Source organism: Bubalus kerabau, chromosome 14 (assembly GCF_029407905.1).
Source record: "Bubalus kerabau isolate K-KA32 ecotype Philippines breed swamp buffalo chromosome 14, PCC_UOA_SB_1v2, whole genome shotgun sequence".
NCBI lineage: Eukaryota > Metazoa > Chordata > Mammalia > Artiodactyla > Bovidae > Bubalus > Bubalus kerabau.
The window spans coordinates 37,252,625-37,278,111 of record NC_073637.1 but is presented as its reverse complement, the minus strand read 5'-3'; the positions used below and the strand labels follow the sequence as shown (position 1 = coordinate 37,278,111).

Sequence of the window (25,487 nt, the reverse complement as noted above, 5' to 3'; positions counted from 1 at the left end):
TCACAGTTCCAGAGGCTGGCAGTCCCAAGTCAGGGTGTTGGCAGGGTTTTGTTTGAAAGCTTTGGAGGAATATTTCTTGCTTCTTCTTAGTTTTTGGACATCTGTGACAATCCTTGGCGTTTGAGCTACCGCACTTTGATCTCTACCATATTGTCACAGGGCACTCTCCCCACCTCTTCTCCTCTTCTTATAAGGACATTAGTTATATTGGATTATGCTATCTATGCTAAGTCTTTTCAGTCATGTCCGACTCTTTTGTGACCCCATGGACTGTAGCCTGCTAGGCTCTTCTGTTCATGGGGATTCCCGGAGCAAGAATCCTGAAGTGGGTGGCGATGCCCTCCTCCAAGGAATATTCCCTACCCAGCGATTGAACCCACATTTCTTATGTCTCCTGCATTGGCAGGTGGGTTCTTTACCACTAGTGCCACCTGGCAAGCCCAATAGCAACTTTAGTGATCCTTCTTCCAAATTAAGTCACATTCACAGATACCAAGGATTAGGACTTCAGCCTGTCTTTTTGAAGGGGAGACAGTTCAACCCATAACAAAGCCTAATAAGAATGTGAGGCTTCAAACCTTGTCTATTTGCCTATCCATCTCACCCTCCTCCATCTTCACACTTTGAATATTTCTAGTTTATTTGATTGCAAGTAGTGGAACTTGCCATGAACTAGTTTAAGGAAAGAAAAAAAAGTCTTAAGAACGACATAGAACAAAAGGAAAACCTTAAGAAAGGAAATTTAAGAAAGGAAATTCAAGCAGTTTTCTTTCTGTTTTTCTCTGCGTATTTTCTTATTTTCTTCAGTCCTCTTTTTCTTTATAACCTGGCTTTTGTACTCCCCTTGTTTAGCGTTGGCTGCCTGCCGACCATGGTTTACATGTTACTTGAACCGTCCACCATGTGGAAAGAACTCCACTTGGTCCTGCATGAATCATGACTCTGCAGCTCATGCCCAGGGAAGGGACTGGGCAGACCACCCAATAGCCTTGAGCCTTCAAGAAACCCCCAGGTTGTACTCATGGAGGCACTGGTTTGAAACCACAGTTTTAGTCCCATTTCATCTTACTTCCCTGGTGGCTCAGACAGTAAAGCATCTGCCTGCAATGCGGGAGACACAGGTTTGATCCCTGGATCAGGAATATCCCCTGGAGAAGGAAATGGCAACCCATTCCAGTACTCTTGCCTAGAAAATTCCATGGACTGAGGAGCCTGGTAGGCTACAGTCCATGGGGTCGCAAAGGGTCGGACACTACTGAGCGACTTCACTTTCACTTTCATCATCTTACAGATTTAACCTGTGATGTAGCATCTGCTACAAGCTAATCATTTTGATGGAAATATCTGCTGGTGAATACACACACACACACACACACACACACACATACAAATATATAGGCTTCTGTGTCCATGAGATTCTTCTGGCAAGAGTACTGGAGTGGATTGCCATTTCCTCCTCCTCATGTAGCTTATGTCTCCTGCATTGGCAGGCAGGTTCTTTACCACTAGCACCACCTGGGAAGCCTATATAAATATATATATGAAAGTGAAAGTGAAAATCGCTCAGTTGTGTCTGACTCTTTGCTACCCCAATGACTATACAATTCATGGAATTCTTCAGGCCAGAATATTGGAGTGGGTAGTCTTTCCCTTCTCCAGGGGATCTTCCCAACCCAGGGATCAAACCTGGGTCTCCTGCATTGCAGGTGGATTCTTTGCTGTATATATATATATATATATATATATATATTCTTCTTTCCTGATAACTTAAGTTGTTATAACTCTCAGTTGGATCCCTAATAAGCCAGTTTCTCTTCTCTTCCTTGATCTGACAGAAGCAATGCTTTGCATTTTCAGCCCCAGAGAGTATAGCCTAGAACTGGGGCTAAACTGGCTGTAATGTATGCACGGCAAATAGAAACTAACTTGAAAACGGAAGGCAGTTGGTCAGAGTGAGGGAAACCTTGACTTAGAATCAGAATACCTGGCTTTGAGTCACAACTAACTAATTATGACACCTTGGAAAAGTTATTTCAACTTCTAAGCCTCAATTTTGTTTTTACAAACAGATAAATAAGATCTATATTGCCGGGTCTCTGTGATGAAGAAATAAGATACTATATGCCAAAGCACTTGTCAACGGCAAAGTGTATATATAGCCACTAGGACCAAGCCCCATTGGGCCATCTTTTGGGAAAGGGCAGGACACGTTGAGTCAGACATATCTGCTTCAGCCTTTGCCTTGCACTTGAGCAAGTTTTTAAACCTCCCTCAGCCTCAGTTCATCCTCATTTGTAAAGAAGGGGTAATAATACATTCTTATATGATTAGAAATAACATATGAAAGCCAGCTAGTGAACAAGGACACAGTTTTTGGAGCCTGAGTCTCTGGGTTCAGATTTGCGCTACAATGATATTCACTGGCTGCATGATGCAGAGCCCGGCGGTCATTTTCTTCATCAGTAGACGGGAATGATGGTAATAACTGATATCACAGGGTGGCTGCGAAGACTGAATGAGGTTATATGTATATTCTTGGCTGGAGAATCCCATGGGTAAAGGAGCCTGCCGGGCTACAGTCCATGGGGTCGCAAAAGAGAAGGACACAGCTGAAGCGACTTAGCAAGCACGCATGCGTATGTGTGAGAATCCTAAGAATCCTGCCTGACATACCGGAAATGCTGTTTTAGCATTTGTTGATTTTACTAGTATTATCTCCACCGTGCCAGGCACACAAGTAGTAAGTGCTTTAAAGAGGCCCATTGTTATTTAATTAAAAAGGATTTGACCAGGGGGCTAAGATACTCTCTCTTAATTGAATTGTAATGGGCATGCATTCACAGGATTAAGATGAGCTTGGGTGTCAGACAATGCTGGGGGGTGGAATAAGGCAATGTTTTCCTTTGCCTGGGCAAGGCTTGTTGGGCCCCATGAGAAGAGCCCAGATTGGAATGTGACCTGAGAGTTTGGAAGAGATTGGCTGTCAAAATTCAAATTGGGTACCAAGCTGTATTACCAGTTGGGTATTTGAGGTGGAGAATAAAACCTAGACAGGAAAGCTGCCCCAGAGCCAGGACAGTTCAGTTCAGTCGATCAGTTGTGTCCAACTCTTTGTGACACCATGGACTGCAGCACGCCAGGCTTCCCTGTCCTGGACAGTGACTTGTTTATATATTTCCAGGGCCAAACTTAATGCCAAGCCCTTTACATGCACTCTGTAAACGTTTGTTTATCTGAGCTGATCGGCATCTTGTGTCCTGGAATAGCTCACTTGGTCCCTATGCATCAAACAAATAAAGTGTGACAAGGATGAAAATTGGTTGTGGCTGATGCTGGAAAGAAAGGAAAGAGGGATTCTAACCATTAAGACTCACTGCCTCTTGACCTGCCTCTGACCTGCCCTCTTAACATGCAGGAGGCTGAGAGCTCAGTGACCATAGTGCTCAGAACCGGATGTGTATGAGCAGTTATTAATAGCGATGATGGCATTTGCGTTTCTCTTTCCAAGGAAAAGGCACAGACTTTGGGACTTTTTTTTTTTTTTTTTTGAGGTAGGAAGGGCAGTGTAAATACTTAAAAGAAAAATAAAACCACTTTCTGGTTTAGAGGTCTGATGATGAAAAGTCACCAAAAGCGTGAGCTAGAATAAGAAATTAATTTATTTTTTTTAAATTGTAGTTCATTCAGGTGTACAACAAACGTGATTCCGTTATACAAGTATGTATATATCTATATATTTTTCTTTTGAGTCTATTCCATTATAGTTTATAACAAGATACTGAATATAGTTCCTTGTGCTATACATTAGGTCCTTGCTGTTTATATGTAGTAGTGTGCACCTGTTGCTCCCCTGGTGGTGGTGGTTTAGTCAATAAGTCGTGTCCGACTCTTGCGATCCCATGGACTGTAGCCAGCCAGGCTCCTCTGTCCATGAGATTTTCCAGGCAAGAAGACTGGAGTGGGTTGCTATTTTCTTCTCCAGGGGATCTTCCCGACCCAGGAATTGAACTCCAGTCTCCTGCATTGCAGGCAGATTCTTTCCCAACTGAGCTGTAAGGGAAGCCCAGTTACTCCCCTACTCCCAATTTATCCCTCCCCCACTTACCCTTTGGTAACCATAAGTTTGTTTTCTGTGTCTGTGAGTCTGCTTCTGTTTTGTAAATAAGTTCATTTGTACTATTTTTAGATTCTGCATTTAAGTTGTATCATATAATATTTGTCTTTCTCTGAGAAAGCCATTTTAATGTAGCAAAAATACAATAACCTTTTTCTGTAATGAACCAGACAGTAGAAAGTTTGGGCTTTATGACTAGAAGATCTCTGTGGCATGTACTCAGCTCTGTAGCTGTGCTGTGAGAGTACTGACAATACGAACAGGGCCCTGGGGTGACATTAGTGCCTGCAGATAAATGGAGGGTTCCCACCTTTGTTCTTGTTGGCACTTGAGGTGATTCTACCATTGCATTCCCATCCCCATCAAGGTTTCTCATTTTATTTCTCTCAGGCTCACTCCATTATCCTGGATTTGACTTATTTCCTCCCTCTGAGCCTCATTTTCTTCATTTATAAAATATTTCTTCATTTATAAAGAATTGAGAAGATCTCTTCTAGTTCTAATGAAGTGTGATTTCATTTATAACCAGATGACATTGGATAATCAAAGTTAATAAAGTTTATGCATCACAAAGTGAATGTGTGCTTGTTGCCAAGGGGTGGGTAGGATGACCTTCCAGGAAACAGAGCATCTTTGCCAACCCACTAAATGCTCAGTTTGATGATCCAGTTTCATAGTTCCAGGATTGTATCAGAACCCTCATATGACGCATCTTCACATTTTTTAGTTCTCCTAATCATTTCTTTTGGAATCTTCTTCATCCTTCAGTCAATGAATATTGTTACTTGTGGAGCCCACAGGGTATCTATATAGTGGCACTGATATTGTGATAAGGGTTCTTTGATGTCCACATTTCTGTACATGTGCTTTTTGTTTATATGTAATATCATATCCAAATAGTTCTATGATAACTTTAAAAGATGCTTGGAATACATAAAGAAACACTTCTATACTTTGTGTTCCATTCCTGAATGTGTTTGTAGCGGTTTGAAAATATGTTTATAGTACTCTTCCCTTTAAGACATGGAGTCTTTTAATGATGAACTCCTTGCGATGAATCACTCTCCTTGGGTATGGTCTGCACTTAATGACTAACTTCTAATAAGCAGAAGCAAGAGAAGAAATGGTGTGCCACTGTAGATACCAGGTCATGAAAGCTTGTTGTGGCTTCCTCCTTGCTCTCTCTTGGATCATTCACTCTGAGGGAAGCCATCTGCCATGATGTGAGGACACTCAAACAGCCTTGTGTAGAGGCCTATGTGCAGGGCTCTGAAGCCTTCTTTCTCTCTCCATGTGAGGGAGCCTTCTTGGAATGAATCCTTCAGCCTCAGTTCAACCTTCAGATGAAGCAGCCCCAGCAGAAAGCTTAAGGTATTAATACGTCCTCATGAGAGCCCTGATAATCCAGTAACACTTAGATAAACTGCTCCCAGATTTCTGACTCTCAAAAATTGTGTGAGGTGTCATAATGCATATGATAATAAATGCATATTAAGATGCTAAGTTTTGGGGTAATTTTGTTACACAGTTATAAATAACTAATACAGTGATCTCATCAACCTATTTTTGCATTAAAATTCTCTCTACTCCAGTATTTATATAAACATTATATAAATTCCCTGGTGGCTCAGATGGTAAAGAATCTGCCTGCAATGCAGGAGACCTGGGTTCAATCCCTGGGTTGGGAAGATCCCCTGGAGAAGGGAATGGCTACCCACTCCACTATTCTTGCCTGGAGAATTCCATAGACAGAGGAACCTGGTGGGCAACAGTCCATGGGGTTGCAGAGTAAGATGCGATTAACACTTTCACACTTCATTTATATAAATATAATTAATAAAACTCTTATTTTTCCTTTTGCATTTTGTTTGCAACCTGGATACATTCAGATGTTGGTTTATTTATCTTCTCCCCCAAACAGAAGTTTTTCTTCTACACAAAATAAATGCTTTGAACTGCTCATTAGCATATGTTTTATTCTGTCTTCAATTGTCTCCCCTTACTTACAAATCTGCTTACCTTCTAGACTGTGATTTGTTTGAAGTCAGAGAATATGAGAGAGGCATAATCACCCTCCCTCTGACATTGAGCCCTCTCTATTTTGCACATTGTAGATGCAAAAACATGGTTTTGGTTGAATGAATGAATGACTACCATTGCCTGGAGCAGAGGTTTTGTAAATGGAAAGAAATCGTCACATGTGGTAGTCTAGCTGTTTTTGCTCCACGTGGGCGCAGGAAACCGAGCACCTTAGGGACCAGACCAGAATCAGGCTCAGAGCTTTTCTTGCTCTTTTAGGTTTCATGAGCGTAGAGGTCCACCGAGAGCAAACATCACTGCTATGAAACCTTGTTAACTGAACCTCCATTAATGGAAACTTCCTGACACTTTAGGCAGAGGATGAAGTTAATTCCTACATATGTCCTTTTATGAAAATAGGATTATAAAAGAAAATAGCAACATAGATTCATTTTAACTATGTGAATATAGGAAGGTGTGTGCTAAGTCACTTTAGTCATGTCTGACTCTTTGCGACCATATGGACTGTAGCCCGCCAGGCTACTCCGTCCATGAGTTTCTCCAGAAAAGAATACTGGAGTGTTGTTGCCATTTCCTCCTCCAGGGATTCCTCCCAACCCAGGGATCAAACTTATGTCTCTTATGTCTCCTGCACTGGCAGGTGGGTTCTTTACCACTAGCGCCACCTGGGAAGCCCATGTAGGAAAGTAGGTGGGCAAAATAACCTGACAATCATATATGAAAAATTTCATGTGCTTTTTCCAAATAAATATTATCCATTGAAGAAATCTTTTCCAAAATGGCTCTACTCTGTTAAACTAGATCAATTGATGTCTATATTTCAAATGAATTCCTGAAATTTCTTTGAGAATTCTCCCAAATTCAAACGTAACATAAATTGGACTACATCTCTTATTTTTAAACACTTTGATTCAACACTGTGAACATATACCCCCATTTCACATCAGTAAGGCAATAACTGAGCTTGTGTTCTTATTGGTTTGAGTCAGTGGATACCCATGAGAGTACAGGAGAGAGCATGAGCTTGGCAGGCAACTGGAGGCTGGAGTTGGAGTTCTGGCTGGAGTGGGTGCAGATCTCTCTGACCATTTCTAACCAGGGTCTTCATCTCTAGAACAGGGTAATACTTCAGTCTTATGTATTTCAGAATTGCTGAGAGGATCAAAAGAAGAACAGGCATGCCTTTATTAAGCAGTATACATACATTTGTTATATTTTTATCAAAAGACAACAAATATATGTTTTCTTCCAGGTAGTAGGTACCTTGTATTTCAAAATGAAAAAAAAAAAAAAAAAAAAGAATTAAAATCAGTAATGAAAAAAAAAAAAAAAACCCTTTTTGTTTTTCCTTTTCCTTACAAAAAGAAGGAAAGATTGTTGAAAAGGAGCCAAAAAAAAAATTTTTTTTTTTTTAAATACTACCTGGAAGAGATCATTGCTTCTGGGCTGTGCAAATATTGAAATGGATGGTTGTTTGTTCACTATTTCTTATTTTTACTTACATCCTGTATAAACTAAAATTCCTTTTAGGAATCCTAAAGTGTATGGAAATTTACTTTGATGTCTAGAAATTCTCAAATGCTCTATTGTATCAAACATCATTTGGCAAGGTATATAGTATATGCTCATTTATTTCTTTAATGATGCTGTTGTACTTCTTTCAAAGGATAGCCATCTCAGATGTTTTTCAAGAATAAAATTTTATGCTTTGGGTAACCACATAATAACCTTAATATCAGTCACGTTTTACAAGGAAAAAATTAATGCTAGATTATTTATGACTAAAATGATATGTTACTTAAAATTTCATTTCTAATTTCTATTAAAAAACAGAAATAGATTTTCTTGGCATAAGAAACAGTGTCCAAATACACATTTTACTTTTTTTAATCTTAGTGTTTGTATTAGTGATTTGTCCACCCATGTTTCTCTGAAATATTTTAAAAACATACATTTACCTGACCTCATCTGGTAGGCTAGGAGGCTTAACTTTAAAAACTGGATTCAAAAAATCTGTTGTGTTCAGGTGTCTAAAATTATATGCCCTGAAAAATGCTCATAATTGGTTAGTTACGCCTGCATTTAGGGCTTCCCAGGTGGCACTAGTAGTAAAGAACCTGCCCGCCAGTGCAGGAGACGTACGAGACTCAGGTTTGATCCCTGGGTTGGGAAGATCTCCTGGAGGAGGAAATGGCAACCCGCTCCAGTATTCCTGCCTAGAGAATCCCATGGACAGAGGAGCCTGGCAGGCTACAGTCCATAGGGTTGCAAAGAGTCGGACGTGAATGAAGCGACTTAGCACCCATGCGTGCCTGCATTTAACCACTTTTCAAAATAGGAACCTGTTGGTGGCAAAAGCTGACTTGCACTAAAGTTCAGTTGTTTAAAAAGTTCACATGAGACATTAGAATTAGTGGTTTGCTCAGATTCCATATTGTTTGGAAAAAAAATAGATCATCATTTACTATGGACTAGCAAAATCAGATCTGTATTTTAACTTAATCAATTTTGTCTCTTAAAAAATGGTGATTTATCTGGCTAAGTATTTTTTTTTTTATAACAAAAAAAAAAAATGGTGATTCTTCTGTTTACCCTAGAATAGCCTTTTTAAAATATGGTGATTGATTTCAGTCAAAATGGATACACCTTTCTCCCCATCCTATTCCTCCACCATCTTAGGACCACCCCAATCATTCTCATTTATATATTTTAAATTCAAACTGTGAGTCCGGCTGCCCCCTTAAAACAATAAAGCCAACAAAGATTTTCAAATCTTTCAAAGTGTGATCTATTTGTGATATTGACGTGTGTGTGCTCAGTCATGTTCGACTCTTTGCAAACCCATGGCCTTGTAGCCTACCAGTCTCCTCTGTCCATGGATTCTTCAGGCAAGAATACTAGAATGGATTGCCATTTCCTGCTTGAGGGGATCTTCCCAACCCAGGGATCAAACCCAGTCTCCTATGTCTTATTGAATGGGGATCCTAATTCACAGAACCATCAGCAATGGCAGCCAGGAGAGTACTGGGCTAATTCACATGTGCCATGAGCCTGTGTCGTTACCTGGAGCATTAGAGTCCTCTGAAGACTGTCTTCGCTTCTTGGAACAAAAGCAATAGACTGCAATTTTAACTGAAGTTAGTGGCTTTTACCTGTGCTGTCAGTAAGTGTTCAATAGATTTTGCTATTACTTTGGAAGACCAGCCTCAAAAATCTTACAATGTTCTTACCAACCTTAAAAAATGACAAGATAGTATAATATGAAGGGTATTTGGAAAAAAATGAAATTTATGATCCTATAATTCAGTGAAAAGTTTTAAGATGATAAATGTATTCTGCTGAAAAAAACACCCCAAATATTGCATATTAAATTGAGATACTGTTCCAAGTCCTTTTAAGTTTTTACCCAAAAAGTTGTTTGCATCAGTAGCTAAGTTCTCTATTCATTGTAATTTTTGAGTCATTGAACCAATGATAGCGCTTAAACACTGTGTATGTGCGTGTGTACTCAGTGGCTTCAGTCATGTCCAACTCTCTGTGACCCCATGGACTGTAGTCTGCCAGATTCTTCTGTTCATAGGATTCTCCAGGCAAAAGCACTGGAATAGGTTGCCATGTCCTCTCCTCTAAGACATCTTCCTGACCCAGGGATCGAACCCATGCCTGCTGTGTCTCCTGCATTGCAGGCAGATTCTTTACAGTTCACTACAAGTTACAGGGAAAGACGAAATGAGCTGATTTTCTTATGAGGTCCTTGGAAATGTGCAGTGCCTGATTATTACTAAAAAGAATGTATAACATTTATTAGGCACTTACTACATAGCCTAGCTGTTCTAAGCACTTTTGACATATAGCCTTAGCTCATTACTACTTGGTGATAATCTGTTGAAGACTCTTGCATGGGAACAAGGTAGAACTGAATTACCTCTAAAATCCCTTTCACCACTGAGATTTAGTGAATCCATGATTTATTACCTAGTGCTTAATGAAATAGGAAGTAGAGCTATAAGGATCAAGGTGATTTTTCCATATTCAAGAAGGCAAAATGCATAATGCTGTCTGTGTTCCTTTGGGGTTAGTGTATAATTTTGAAGAAAATGTGCTATATTTTTCCAGAAAGGTTCACACAAAGCACATACAGATTAGAAATACTTGTACTATTTCGTGCTAGTTTTCAAGCCCTCTGTGAGTCCCAAAATATAGTAATAAATTCCTTTTTTTTTTATAATATCTAACAAAATTATGTATTATGTACTACGATTGTACTATATACTATGTACTACGATTAAGCAGTGTAAGCTTTAGCTGGTTATAAATTAACTCAGAGTAATAAACTTGTTCCTTTCCTTTTTTTCTTTCATTTTTAACAGAAGTTCAGGTTAGTGGTTACAAATTTGACCTCAAAACATGAAATCTAACTAATAACTTGTGAATAAGTAATAAAAACCTTTGAAAATATATGCAGCCTTGAGAGAAAAGTGTAACAGGGCTTTGTTATGAAATGTTTAGAAAACACAAGCAATTTACCTCACTTTTCTTTGCATTTAGGGTAAAAATAAGTGTATTTAGAGTTTTATGGTTTAAAAAAGTGTGTTGAGATTGCATTTCCCCCTTCTAAGTTTTACAGAGGTAAAGGAATTCTACAATGATTTCTCCAGTTAATAAAAGCCTGCTTTTCCATGCGTTCTACTTTTATAAATTTCTGCAGGGAATCTACAGATGAATCTTCGCCTTGCTTTGAACAGTCTTTTAACTTTTCTTATTTCTTTAGAAATACATGAGTTGCTTTCCAAGTGTAGCTCCAAATCTAAAAAAACCTAGTCTGTGAGTATTTTCAGTTAATTAGAATACAGTGCACAAATATGATCATCTTATCAGCCTTAATTCCATGTTACTGAAATGTGATATTGAGCACCGATTAGGAATATGACTGAAGACCTCATATTTAGCCATTTTTGTAGTTTTTTAATCTCATTATTTGTTGATGCTGTTTCCATCTATTATTAATCATACTATATATATATATATATTTTTTTTTTTTTCTTCTTCTTTGATTTAACGCCAAGTAATGCTGGCTTGTGTGTGTGTGTTAGTCACTCAGCCGTGTCTGGCTCTTTGCAACCCCATGGGCTCCTCTGTCCATGGAATTCTCCAGGCGAGAATACTGGAGTGGGTTGCCATTCCCTTTTCCAAATGCCGGCTTGAGTTTACAAAAAAAAAAAAGAGATTTTTTAAATAGAGGGGACTCATATAGGATTGGAGGGGTATTTAAATATGTCCAGTCTCATGATAAATATTTTTTAGGAACTTTTGCCAGTGTGGTTATATGTTGAGATTCACGGAACTTTAGGGAACCAGAACATATTTGCAACTAACTACAGAGACAACTAACTGTAATTCCTTATGTAAATTTTAGAATGACATGTATTTTTAAAATGAATTTCTTAAAAAATTCTTGAAAATACCATATTTGAGGCTCATTTATCTCACGTGCATATAAGAAAAAAATGTATAAATGGTGTTCCCAACTTCAGTCTTTATTTCTAACCTTTATTACCTCTTTGATAGAATTAGCACCAATTGACCAGGAGCTGGGTTTAGCTCACTCAAGCTGAACTCTGGCCTGGGGGTGTGGAGGTGGCGAAAAGGAGCTTTTCTTCATCTCTTTCTCTGAGGTGTGGTTCAGTTTACTTTGGAAAGAAAAGATACAAGTATCTCCTGAAGTGGATTAGATGTGGCAAGACAAGATGATACATTTGCACTATAAACTCTCAAGCAGCTGTGAGAAGGCCTTCTGTGTGAAATTTCTTACCTTCTTAAAAATCTTGATAGAGTTGTAGCTAAGCTCTTAACAGTCAAAAACAAACTGCCAATGAAGTTTATTTTCTTTTTTGCTGAGTTTTCTGGACCATTGTTCCGCTTGAGGGGCCCTGTTTGTTAGTTTTGGCTCGGGGACTTCTCTTCCTTCAGGGTAAGCTCTCCTTAGGCACTTGTACAAGTCGGTACTCAGGGGCTGCTCACAGTTTATTCACAGCCCCGGCTAAAGCATAATTCAACTGCATGACTTCCTGTCTCAGAGGAGGGGGTGGCCGACAAGGGGCTTTGTATTAGTAATATAAAAATGTAATGGATTTTGTGGAAAACTGGGACATTTTTGTTTGTTCTCATAAAAGATTCCTGCTGGAAGTTTTATTTTAAAGTTAGCTTTTAGCTTTTTTTTGCTGTGACTTACATGGATCCTTATCTGATTTTCTGCTTTCACGGCCTTTTTTGAAAAAAATCTAAAATATTTAATTCAACATTAGCTGTGCTTACAAGCTACATAGCAGAATAAAATCACATTACAAACATTGTAGTATTAGATTTTATCACCATTTATTTCTTCTAGCCTGTCCAGGGATTTCTTCATGTTCAGTAGAACTAATTTGCAGTCAGACACTGAGGTCTTCTAGAAGGCCAGCAGGCTCCAGAAATTAATTTATCCAAATAACCGATCCCTCCTAGGCCAACCATAGAGGGACACCAGAATGGCCTAAGCAGGCAGAGCCTCCTTTTGAAGTCTGGAATGTTTTGACTGACTTGAAACAGGCGGCTGGAATGAAAGGATAATTTTCAATGACCCAGGGGATTTTTTTTTGCCATTTTCAAATATTAGGTAAAACAAAGAGAAATTGCCTGCTCTAATTTAGAAAGACTTAGTAATCAGGAAGGCAACCAGACTGAGAATAAAGTTCCAAGGTATATATATATAGCAGAAGCTTATTTACTAAGCTTAAATTGCTGGCAAAAATCGAAATTATTATACCCTTAAAAAAAAACCTCCCAGGGATGTATTTTAGTAAGTATCTCTGCATTTTCATCACCTATACCTGCGTTATTTTCTTAGTATTAAAAAAGAAGAGAAAGTTAATTGCTTTGATTTATCACCAGTTAAAAATAGTACCATTATAATCTTAATTTTATTAAAAAGGAGGTTGTAATTTAAATTAGCCTACTCTACTAAATTGGTTTACAAGAAGCACTGAGTAGATATTTCATATTTGTCAAATTTTCAAAACATTAACAGAATTTAAGGCCATTAATCCTTTAAAGCAAACTGTCACATTAGCTGAAGCATAGGCGAATCCAGGTGTAACAAATGATTTTTGATGACCAGGTCAGAGGAGTGGATCAAAGTCATTTTGAAGAGATTTCTTCCTTATACTCTAGACAAATATTTATTGTTGCCTAATAAAAAATACCTTTTCTGGTTTTGGTGAAAAAAAAAATTAAAAGTAGGATTTGGTAACTAAATAACTGCACTGTAAGATAGAAATAGGAAATACTTCTTTTCACACAATACATTCTATGCACATGTGTTATGCATGTAACATATGTTATGCATGTAGTATATGAAATCATCCACATAATATAATAGCATTAGTTAGGAAAAAGGATTAAATAATACTTGTAATCTAACGGTTCTGGATACTAGGAGATGCCAACTGGTTTTAAGGATTTACGCTTTATTTTACAGTTTTGGAGATTTACAAAGTAATTTAGGCACTGATGCGGTCACAAGGATGCCAATCCTGTTGCTGGCACTTGGTCATTCTTAAACTGGTAAAGTATGTCTTGAATTAATTTAAATGAAAAACAAATTGTAATTTTATTGATTTTGATTTGTTTTCAGGCTTGTTTGCTAGTTTTGAATTGGGGTGATTGAAACTCTACATTCTCATTACTGAAGTTGTCAAAACTTTTCCTCTAAGTTTCATCTTTTTGTACCAGTTTTCCATTGCAGCCCTTGCAAAGCAAAGTACATGATAAATGTAAGAAAAATCTCTGAAGGCAGAGTGGTCTAATGGAAGGTGACATTCACATTATTTTTGGGTGTTACAGAGAGAAAATAGTATTGTCATTCACCTGTATGCCATCTTCAAGTTTTTCTTTTGGCTACTAAAATTCTGAGTTAAAAATTGTCAGCTCTTTAGTGGGAAATAGATTGTGGAAAAGAAGGTAATTGAGAAGTTTAAGTAATAGTTGACTGGAGGCCAGCAATGTTAATGAATTTAGGTGGAAAGGGGAGTTAAGCTATCTTTGGTAATAAGAACTAAGACTCTACCTAAGAACATGGTAGAGATCTGAGAAATGTGTGCAGATGAAATGTAGGAAGATAGGGAAAGGAGGGATTGGGATGAACTGGGAGATTGGGACTGACATATATATACCACTGACACTATGTATAAAATAGAGAACTAATGAGAACCTACTGTATAGCTCAGAGAACTCTACTCAGTGCTCTGGGTGACCTGAATTAAAAGAAGAGGAGAGATGTGTGTACATATAGGTGATTCACTTTTCTATAACATAACATTGTAAAGCAATAATAATTAATTGTAAAAGAAAACGTAGGAGGATAATTAGCAGATAATAGTTGTTTATGGGCTTCCCTGGTGCTCAGTGGTAAAGGACCTGCCTGCCAATGCAGGAGACACAGGTTTGATCTCTGGGTTGGAAGGATCCCCTGAAGGAGGAAATGGCAACCCACTCCAGTATTCTTGCCTGGGAAGTGCCATGGACAGAGGAGCCTTGTGGGCTACAGTCAGTCCATGGGGTCACAAAAGAGTCATACCCAACTTAACAACTAAACAATAGCAAGTGGCTTATACTAGAGGACTACACTGAAGAATGTGTATTATCCTTTGAGACATGGGAAGAAAATAGAATTTCTAATTTTGCCCTTTTAAAAAACATATATCTTGTATGGATTTTATATGTAATATATTAGTAAAGCAGTGTTTGAATATAATGTGTATAGATATGTGTTGCTCTTTTTTTAAAAAACTGATTAAGAATTAATGTTTAAAAGCTGTTTGGAAATGGTTAATTTTGATAATAGCATTATATGCTTCATCCCACATAGTTTCCATTAGGAATCAATGATTGTGCATGTTGATCAGAAATTTAAGTAATTTAAATATGACACTACTTTATGCTCATGATTAATAAATGAATATAGATATTTTCAATTTGGAGATAAATATTTTGTATTTTTCTCTGTGTTCTGAACAACATATCTCAATGGGCTTAGTCATATTTTATCTTTAAAAAGTAATACTATTTTTTAATTAATATCATTGTAATGTGAATGTGTATCATGTTTACATATACTAATGATGAATACTGGGTTAAAGGTAGTTAATCATTTCTTTAAAATTAAGCTAATGGACTTCATGATAGCTTTATTTTTCTCAACATTATACATAGATTTGTCTCTTCTTTCCAAATTACTATAACTTTGACTTCTGGATAATTAACACTGTAGTTGAACTGGAATTGAAAGTGTTAGTCGCTCAGTCGTGTCCAACTCTGCAACTCCATGTAGCCTGCCAGGCTCTTCTGTCCATGGAATTCTTCAGGCAGGAATACTGGAGTGGGTTGCCATTCCCTTCTCCAGGGGATCTTCCTGACCAAGGGATCGAATCTTGTTCTCTGGCATTTCAGGTAGATTCTTTACTGTCTGAGTCACCAGGGAAGCCCTACTTGGTAATAAAAGACTTAGGATGGACTGCTTTTTTTTTTTCTCTCTAAATATGTAAAAGATTTTCATGTAGAAGAGGAGTTCATCTTAGTAGGTTTAACTACAAATAACAGAGGATCAAAAGTTCAGTTTTGGACAGTTTAAGAGGTTTTGCAGATCTGTGGGCAATTTCTGTACACAGCTTGAAAATTTGGACATGGGTTTCTATTAATAGAATGGACTGGCCTAAAAGTACAGATTTGGGGTCACCAGCAAGTAGAGGATACTGAAGACATTATGGGAGGTAACACAGGACAAGTGTGTTGAGAAAGAAAAGGACCAAACAAAAGACAATTTAGAGGGATATAAGATTCAGGGAGAGGAGGAGGAGCCAAGTATGAGGTCTGAGATGCAGTTGGCGAGGTAGATGAACCAGAGATAGAGAACTTGCAGAAGAGGGATAGTCATTGGTGCCAAATTCCTTTGAGGGATTAAGATGTATAAGTACTGAAAGGTATGTAATGGACAATACCCCTTTAGTCCTAGTGGCTTTATGGCATAGTGAAGGGTGGAATCCAGATTACTTTTGTTGATAAGTAAATGGAAACTGAGATACTGTGATTCAACCTCCCTTACCAGCATCTTGGCTGAGTTGGGAGAGTTAGAGATTTAAGTAGAAGGAGATGGATGGAGGAGGATTTTTGGAGGTGAAGGTGTCTATGTAGGGGAAGTCCAGGGGCCCATCCTTCCTCTTCTGATCCTAAACCCCCTCCAGGGTTCCTCCATGCCCCTCCTCATATGCCCCTCCTTTTCAGAGAGCACAGTACTATAGGAAATGGGAGAAGTATTTTTAAAAGCTATATTTTTGTCACAGGATATTTATATTTGCTAGTAGCCAATAATCATTTGCATATTACTGGCTGAGGATCAACTTGGACTAACTGTCGTGGTTCTAAAAGTTATACTTTTTTCCCTTGAGTTCACGTGTTTGGTGCCTACTTCTCAGCCTGAGAGAAGCCTCCTCCTCCTCCTATTCTGAAGTCAAAGGCCAACCCCTCTGTGAACTCTGCTTTGGTAACATCAACTCATTGGATTCTCTCTTTTGTGATCCTTTAAGAGCTCCACTGTGGTTCTTAGTAAGTTGATTTACAACTAGCTGTTCACACATCTCTCTTCCAATGAGCTCACAGAGGAGCACCTGTCCTGTGTCTTAATCACTAGCCTATCATGTTGCCTGGCACTTAGTGGTTACTCAGTCCATGTTGTTTGAATGAATGAATGGATAAGGAAGGATGGGAGAAAAAACAAACCACGAGTATTGGGAGAAGCACCAAAATACTGTCTTTGTGGCTGTAGGTTTTTTATACTCCTGATACTTACCTGTGTGTAAATAGCTAATGACCATCATAACCAATGAAGAGTGGCTGATTATTACAGTTAATTGGGATCATGGTTTTACATCATGATCCCTGTTTATTCAAAGTAGAAATATACTTTATTTATTAATCTCAGTCTTTTGAAAAGAATATGTTTGTGTATATAATACGTCAAATAGAGGACTTAGCTTATTACAGTCATCATTAGTTGTCAAGAATGAGAAACAAAATTAAAATTTCAAAGGGAACTTTGAATTGCAAACTGTTCTGTACTCTAAATACTATACAATTATAGTTTTAATAGAGGCTATAACACTCAGTGGACTATAGTTGAAAAGTTTTGTTTGCTTTTAATTCTCTATAGTGTTTACTCCCACAGCATAAGAATCATCAAAGAGAGTGAAGTACAGATTAGTGTAAAAAAAGGCTTGGGTTAAGAAATGTTTTACATAATTTTCTGTTTTCTTTCATTTCTTCTAAACTTGGCACTTTTCTGTCATGGTAACGTCCTGGTATAAACTGTATCAGTAGTAAAAATGTGCTGGTGCATAATTAATTAGCTTATTATTTTGATGTTGTTTGGATTCAACTTGATTGTGAACTTGTGGTTAAGTGCATACTTTTACAAAGCCAGCAACTGAACACTTCATTTGTTCTCTTAGACTTAGTATCCAGGCATTGGGAAGGGGAGAATTGTTGAGGGAGAGCATGGCTTTCAGGTCATGTGACTTGAGTTCTCATTTGGCCGTTGTCAATGACTGGCTTTGTGACTCATATCAAGTTACTCATCTGGCCTTCCTTGTTTGAAAAATAAACTAGTAAAATATCATGGAGTTTCGAGAAATATATGATAGAGTAGTTGGCCTCTGGTAGCTACTCAACTAACATTGGTCAGTCTCTTTCTTCTAAAACAATTTTTTTCTGCTTTCTTTTATTCAACACTAAATATAAGTACCTCATTGTTCCTTTTTTACCTTGCTGCTAGGTAGGATGATCGGAGGCAAGTTTAGTGCTGATAATGGAGATTTGTCTTATTCTAGGTCTTTGTATAGTTCTCTGTTTTTTTGTCTGTTTTATTCATTTATATGTCTTTAAGTTTTCAAAGGCTGCTCTATTTCTGTACAAATAGCACATTGAAAATGAAACTTCCTGATACAGAGAAAAGCTATTTAAAAATAAAGCAAATCACCTGGATTACCTACTACTGAGAAATAACCATTGATAATAAAAGATATATACCATTCCAGGCTTTTCTTGATGCATATGTGCAGAACACACACATTTCTTCAATGCTATTATTCCTCCACATAAAGAGAACTTTTTATAATTCATATAAAAAATTAGAAACTACCTTCATACAAAGAGAAGAGGATAAAAATTAGCCCACTTCTCCCTTTCTCTCTCATCGGTTTTTGCTAGCTATTCTTTTGACATTGTCAAGATTTATAACAATATCTTATGAAAATCCTAATAGTTGTTTAATCTCAAGTACTGAATATTCTATACTATCTCAGTGAGTCTAGTGTTTATTACTCTTTTTTGTTTGTTTTGAAATTTTCAGTAGAGTGAATTTTCAAGAACGATTCATGGGGTGCTATGTTCCCAATTTTGTGCTCTCTACACATTGCAGTCATGGTCTTCTCTCATAGCTGTGAAATAGTTGGTTTCCTTACTCATCTGGGATCATGTCTGACTTTGGCTTTTTATTGCTTACATCTGGTAGTGATGCTGGACTATAGTAGGTACTCAAACGATATTTAGTGAAATGAAGAATAGCTCAACAAATTAGTTCAGTCTGCATGAGGATGTGTTGAAGGTTTCTCAGTAGGAAATTAAACTCTCAGTTTTTTAGCACCATTAATCTGGCTTTTATGGACAGGGTAGTTTAAAGAGACTAAGTGAAGAAGACTCATTAGGAGACTGTTACAGTAGTGGGTGAGATATGAAGATGAACTCAACATATTCTTCAAAGATGTCAAAACAGTTAGAATGAAAAGATAAGAGATGCAAGACTTATTACAAAGAAAGAATGAGAGATCTTGATGAATAGTTGATGGGATGTCTTTAGTCACATGGTTATTCAGCTTGGGAAACCCCTTTTCTCCTATTGACATATTTAAATTTAAATATTTATGTTCAATTAAAAACTCATCATCAGTTGGCTTATGCCACAATAATGCCACATAACAAACTCAACACCTCCATGGCTTACAACAGCAGACATGTATTCTCACACCAAGAGTCTGCAGGTTGTCTGTGTTTGGCTGATCTTGGCTGGGCTCAGCTGGGCACCTACGTTTTAGGTGGGGTACCCATTTAAATTCAGAGTTCCAAAGAAGAGCAAGGAGAGATAAGAAAGCCTTCCTCAGTGATCAGTACAAAGAAATAGAGGAAAACAATAGAGTGGGAAAGACTAGAGATCTCTTCAAGGAAATAAGAGATACCAAGGAAATATTTTCATGCAAAGGTGGGCTCAATAAAGGACAGAAATGGTATGAACCTAACAGAAGCAGAAGATATTAATAAGAGGTGGCAAGGATACACAGAAGAACAATGCAAAAAAGATCTTCATGACCCAGATAATCACGATGGTGTGATCACTCACCTAGAGCCAGATATCCTGGAATGCGAAGTCAAATGGGCCTTAGGAAGCATTACTACGAACAAAGCAAGTGGAGGTGATGGGATTCCAGTTGAGCTATTTCAAACCCTAAAAGATGATGTTGTGAAAGTGCTGCATTCAATATGGCAGCAATTTGGAAAACTCAGCAGTGGCCACAGGACTGGAAAAGGTCAGTTTTCATTCCAATCCCAAAGAAAGGCAATGCCAAAGAATTCTCAAACTACCTCACAATTGCACTCATCTCACACGCTAGTAAAGTAATGCTCAAAATTCTCCAAGCCAGGCTTCAACGATACGTGAACTGTGAACTTTCAGATGTTCAAGCTGGATTTAGAAAAGGCAGAGGAACCAGAGATCAAATTGCCAACATCCGCTGGATCATGGAAAAAGCAAGAGAGTTCCAGAAAAACATCTATTTCTACTTTATTGACTATGCCAAAGCCTTTGACTGTGTGGATCACCACAACTGTGGAAAATTCTGAAAGAGATGGGAATACCAGACCACCTGACCTGCCTCTTGAGAAATCTGTTTGCAGGTCAGGAAGCAACAGTTAGAACTGGACATGGAACAACAGACTGGTTCCAAATAGGAAAAGGAATACATCAAGGCTGTATATTGTTACTCTGCTTATTTAACTTCTATGCAGAGTACATCATGAGAAACGCTGGGCTGGAAGAAGCACAAGCTGGAATCAAGATTGCCAGGAGAAATATCAATAACCTCAGATATGCAGATGACACCACCCGTGTGGCAGAAAGTGAAGAAGAACTAAAGAGCCTCTTGATGAATGTGAAAGAAGAGAGTGAAAAAGTTGGCTTAAAACCCAACATTCAGAAAACTAAGATTATAGCATCTGGTCCCGTCACTTCATAGCAAATAAATGGGGGACAGTAGAAACAGTGGCAGACTTTATATTTGGGGGCTCCAAAATCACTGCAGATGTGAAATTAAAAGATGATTACTTCTTGGGAAAAAAATTATGACCAACCTAGACAGCATATTAAAAAGCAGAGACATTACTTTGCCAACAAAGGTCCATCTAGTCAAGGCTATGGTTTTTCCAATAGCCATATATGGATGTGAGAGTTGGACTATAAAGAAAGCGAGCACTGAAGAATTGATACTTTTGAACTGTGGTGTTGGAGAAGACTCTTGAGAGTCCCTTGGACAGCAAGGAGATCCAACCAGTCCATCCTAAAGGAAATCAGTCCTGGGTGTTCATTGGAAGGACTGATGTTGAAGGTGAAACTCCAATACTTTGGCCACCCGATGCAAAGGGCTGACTCATTGGAAAAGACCCTGATGCTGGGAAAGATTGAAGGTAGGAGGAGAAGGGGACAACAGAGGATGAGATGGTTGGAGATCATTGACTCAATGGACATGAGTTTTAGTAAACTCTAGGAGTTGGTGATGGACAGGGAGGCCTGGCGTGCTGCAGTCCATGGGGTCGCAAAGAGTCGGACACAATTGAGTGACTGAACTGAACTGAACTGGGCTGTGTCTGCTTTAAGGTTTGCTTTGGTTAGATTTTCTCTCTCTCTTGTCATATCAGGTCTAATGAGTACTTGAAACAGCACAAATGTAAAAGCAAGCACACTTAAAGGTTTTACTAATGTCACATCTACTCACATCCTGTGGGTTGAAGAAACTCACATGGGCAAGCCCAACTTTATAAAACGATACCATATTTTATTATAGGTTAAAATAATTATTGTTGGATGGTAAGATGATATATAGTTACAGAATAACAATCTAAAATATCCTACCCCTTATCTATGATTCTCTCAGCTAGAAACATTGTGGTTTGGTTCTGAATTCTCATGGCATTTTGTTTGTGAATAGCACTTTCTTCTTTGTACTGTTAAAAGATTAATTCTTTAAACCAGAAAATCATTCATTATCTTTAACGACAATGACATTGTGTTCTCCAGTGTAACAGATTCAAGTGTATAGTAAAAATGCTATGTATTTAAACCTTCTCTAAGTACATTTTTGAAATAAAAATGGCATTCCATTTCTGTACAATTATAACATATTTGTAGGTAAATCCTTAGTGAAACTTGTAGAGATATTTTCTTTTTTGTGTTTCTTTTTACATTCTGTTCAACCACATTGGCTAAGAATGGAAGTTCATGGAAGTCGAGATGCATTGAAGTTCACTCAGAAAGGAACATATATAGTCCAGTGCCATATCATTAGTTTCCTCTGTTTAAGAAGTTCTAAAACTCTTTTCTAGACAGATGAATAAGATATTTTAGGGATAGCTTTATTCCTATATTGGCCTACTTTTAAAGTAGCTTTATTAAGCAGCAGTCTGTCTAGGTTTTTTTTTTTGTATGAAAGCAGTTTCTAAAATAAATAATTTATTGCATGAATTGTAAAAAAAGTTGACTTTATGTGGAGGAATGATTTCATTGAAAGTTTTTTTAAAAAAATTATCTATTTATGGCTATGCTGGGTCTTTGTTGCTGTGGAGGTTTTTTTCTCTAGTTGTGGCAAGTGGGGGCTACTCTCTAGTTGCGGGGGCAGGATTCTCACTGCATTGGCTTCTCTTATTGTGTGCCATTGGTTGTAGGGTGTGCAGACTTGAATAGTTGCAGACCATGGGCTACCAGACTCTAGATCATAAGCTCCACAGTGGTGGCGCACTTGCTCTGTTGCTCTGTGGCGTGTGGGATCTTCCCAGATCAGGGATTGAACCCGTCTCTCCTGAACTGACAGATGGACTCTTTACTGCTGAGCCACCAGGGAAGCCCTGTTTTTTGTTTTTGTTTTTAATATTTACAAAGTTGTATGATTTAGACTACTTCCAGAAAAATGATATATTTGCTTACTTTAAGAAGCCAAACAAAATGATCTGTTATGAGAAATATGGCATAGTAATATATTGTGGCCACCTTGATTGTGCAGTAGAATGAGGGTAACAAAATGTATTTTCTCTGGATAACTAGAAACAGTGCCCTCTTGAAAAAACAGTTTGTTCTGGTGATTTCTGTACATTTATTGTTTGACTGAAGACTCAAGAAGAATTTGGATAAGTTTTCCTATCTGATGGAGAGAGAGATGAATCCAAACAAAGGGGAAGGTGCAGAGTAGAAGCACAGAGACACAGGTCACCCCACTTGGATTCCACAACAAGAAGGGTCCCTTAGGCAGAGCATCACCTTTAAACCTAACAAACCATGATCAGATTCATTGACAAAGTTGGTTAAGAGATGGGTAAGAATATAGTGAATTCATAATTTATTATTCTGATTTAACTTAAAAGACATAAGGTATATTTAATGTCAATGTTTTGATAGTAGATCAAGCCTTTTCCTTTAAGGATAGACCCAGGATTGGAACTCAGAATCCTCTTTTCTCACTTCCTTCCCACAGGATGAATATATATTCTTATTTCTTCTCCCTGTAAAAGAGACAGCTGGTCTGCACCTTGCTTTTTGCATTTACTACTTCTTGGAGATCTTTCCATATCAGTATAAAGAGGGTTGCTTTATCCATTTTATAAATGTATGAAGGGTAAGTCATGTCCAACTCTTTGCAACCCCATGGACTATATAGTCCTTGGAGTTCTCCAAGCCAGAATACTGAAGTGGGATCTTTCCCTTCTCCAGGGGATCTTCCCAACCCAGGGATAGAACCCAGATCTCCTGCTTTGCAGGTGGATTCTTTGCCAACTAAGCTATGAAGGAAGAAGTATAATATTCCATTGAATGGCTTTGACATTATGATGCACATTGGGAGGCTTTCTAATTTTTTATTATTACAAGCAATGTTATGTGATCTTAGAAACATGTCATATTGCATGTGCACAATTATATATGTAGGATAAGTTCCCAGGAGTGGGCTTGCTGCATCAGAGAGCACATGCGTTAGTGATTTTTACAGCCGCTGCAGGCTTGCTCTTGAAGGTATTGTGCCTGTGTTCTCCACTTTGCTTAGACAGTATGTTATCAAACTGAAAGTTTTGTCAGGCTGAGAGTGGGAAAACTTGTTGAAATCTCAATGTGGTTTCAATGAGCATTTCTCTTATTAGGAAAGGAAGTATGTGTAATGGTTAAGAGCACCTACTCTGCAGCTCAGCTGTTCAAGGTTAAATTTGGGCTCCACTCCTTACCAGCTCTGTGAACTTTGGCAAATTTTTTACCTTCTCACTGCTCTCATTTCCTATGCTTCTATTGAAAGGCATATTAACTACCTTATAGGGTTGCTTTAATAATTAAATATGTTAACATGTGTAGATAGCTAGACTGGTATCTGGCACAAGGTATGTTTGGGCTATTATTATTGTTGCTATTATTGTTAGTGGAGTTGAATATCTCTATATGTTTGAGCAAATTTTCTTCCTTTTCTATGAATTTTAATCCTTTCCTCTTATTGTTATTTGCTACTCTTTCTCTTATAGATTTTTATGAGCTTTTAACATGTTAAATTTAGCCCTTTATATACAATCTGCAAATATTTTTGCATATTCTGTGGCTTATCTTTTATTTTCATCTATGATATTTTGTCAGGCTTACTTTATAAAAATTTACTTAACTTATTTTATTTTGAAAATAATTACTTTGCATTATTATGATGGTTTTTGCCATAAATCATCATTAATCAGTCACAGGTATGCATGTGACCCCCTCATCTGTCAGGCTCGCTTTTGACATTTATGTAGGTGAATTTATCAGTCTTTTCTTCTGTGGTTTTAGGATTTTGTCTCATAGTTAGAGAAGCCTTTCCCACTTTCAGGTTATAAAGCAGTTCTCCACAGGGTTTTTCTCTAGCACTTTTATGATTTCATTTTTTTTCTTTTACATTTAAATCTTTAATCCATTTGAAATTTATACTGGTGTATGGTTACACAAAATATTTTAATTTGATTTTATCAAAGATATTTTCCCAAGCATTGGTTTTTAAGCAACAACAACAAACATTTTTCACACACAGAGTACATCTTATATAGTATAATTGAAACTGAAAAATCACAATAACCAGTGTAATAGATACATGTAGATTTGAGAAGAACCACCCCCACAATATTTGCCTCCATGTTGCAGTGATGGATAAGGGTATGCATCACACCTCACAGTCAGGGAGAATACTTTGAGGTAAAGAATACTGAAATAGGGAACATCCCTGGTGGTCCTTTGCTTAAGACCCACCTTTCAATGCAGGAGATGCGGGTTCAATCTCTGCTCAGGGAATTAAGATTTCTTATGCCCTGTGGCTTAAAAAACAAAACATTAAACAGAAACAATATTGTAACACATTCAATAAAGACTTTAAAAATGGTTCACATTAAAAAAAAAATACTGAGATAAACAAATATTTAACAGGTTAAACCAGGGCCACCCTGTCTCACTGAATTCATGAATTAAATGGAACCTTGAACTGGTACTTCTAAAGGCTGGCCTCCTTCGCAGACCTTCTTTGCCAATCAGTTTCTTTCCTTTTCTAAATGCTTTTCCTTTGGATCTTCCTTGGCACATCTAATCACAGTGGTGGGATTTTAATCCTCTCTATGGAAGTCAATGAAGAGTCCATCTTTTCACTTTCTCTATTTTAATAACAAAGTAATCCAAAAAAAAAAAAAATTTGGAAGGGGTAATAAAGCTGACTGTGCTAGTGAGTTCTGCTTTCTGGTTTCCAGGGCATTTGAAGTACTGATATTTGAGGAAGGAGCTGGCTGTGTTCTCCAAGCTGGCCATGGCTGTTGTAGCACCCACAAAAATCTGTTAGATCAGAAAATTACGGAATGCAGAGGGTGGCAATCTCTGCTGCTATAAAAGCATTCCTAAACTTCACAGTCTTTTTGGACATGAGGGGAGAACATGGCTTCT

General features: G+C 37.7%; 2 long non-coding RNA genes across 2 annotated transcripts in view; both read left to right on the top strand.

The window, feature by feature from the left end:
- Nucleotides 1-25,487, top strand: part of LOC129626787 (uncharacterized) — a 153,152-nt gene that overhangs the window by 11,656 nt on the left and 116,009 nt on the right. The window lies entirely within an intron of this gene.
- Nucleotides 11,694-25,487, top strand: part of LOC129626786 (uncharacterized) — a 41,799-nt gene continuing 28,005 nt past the window's right edge. Inside the window, exons 1-2 of the long non-coding RNA XR_008702210.1 lie at nt 11,694-12,125; nt 13,671-13,756. This is a non-coding gene — a long non-coding RNA (uncharacterized LOC129626786). The remainder of the gene's footprint in view (nt 12,126-13,670; nt 13,757-25,487) is intronic.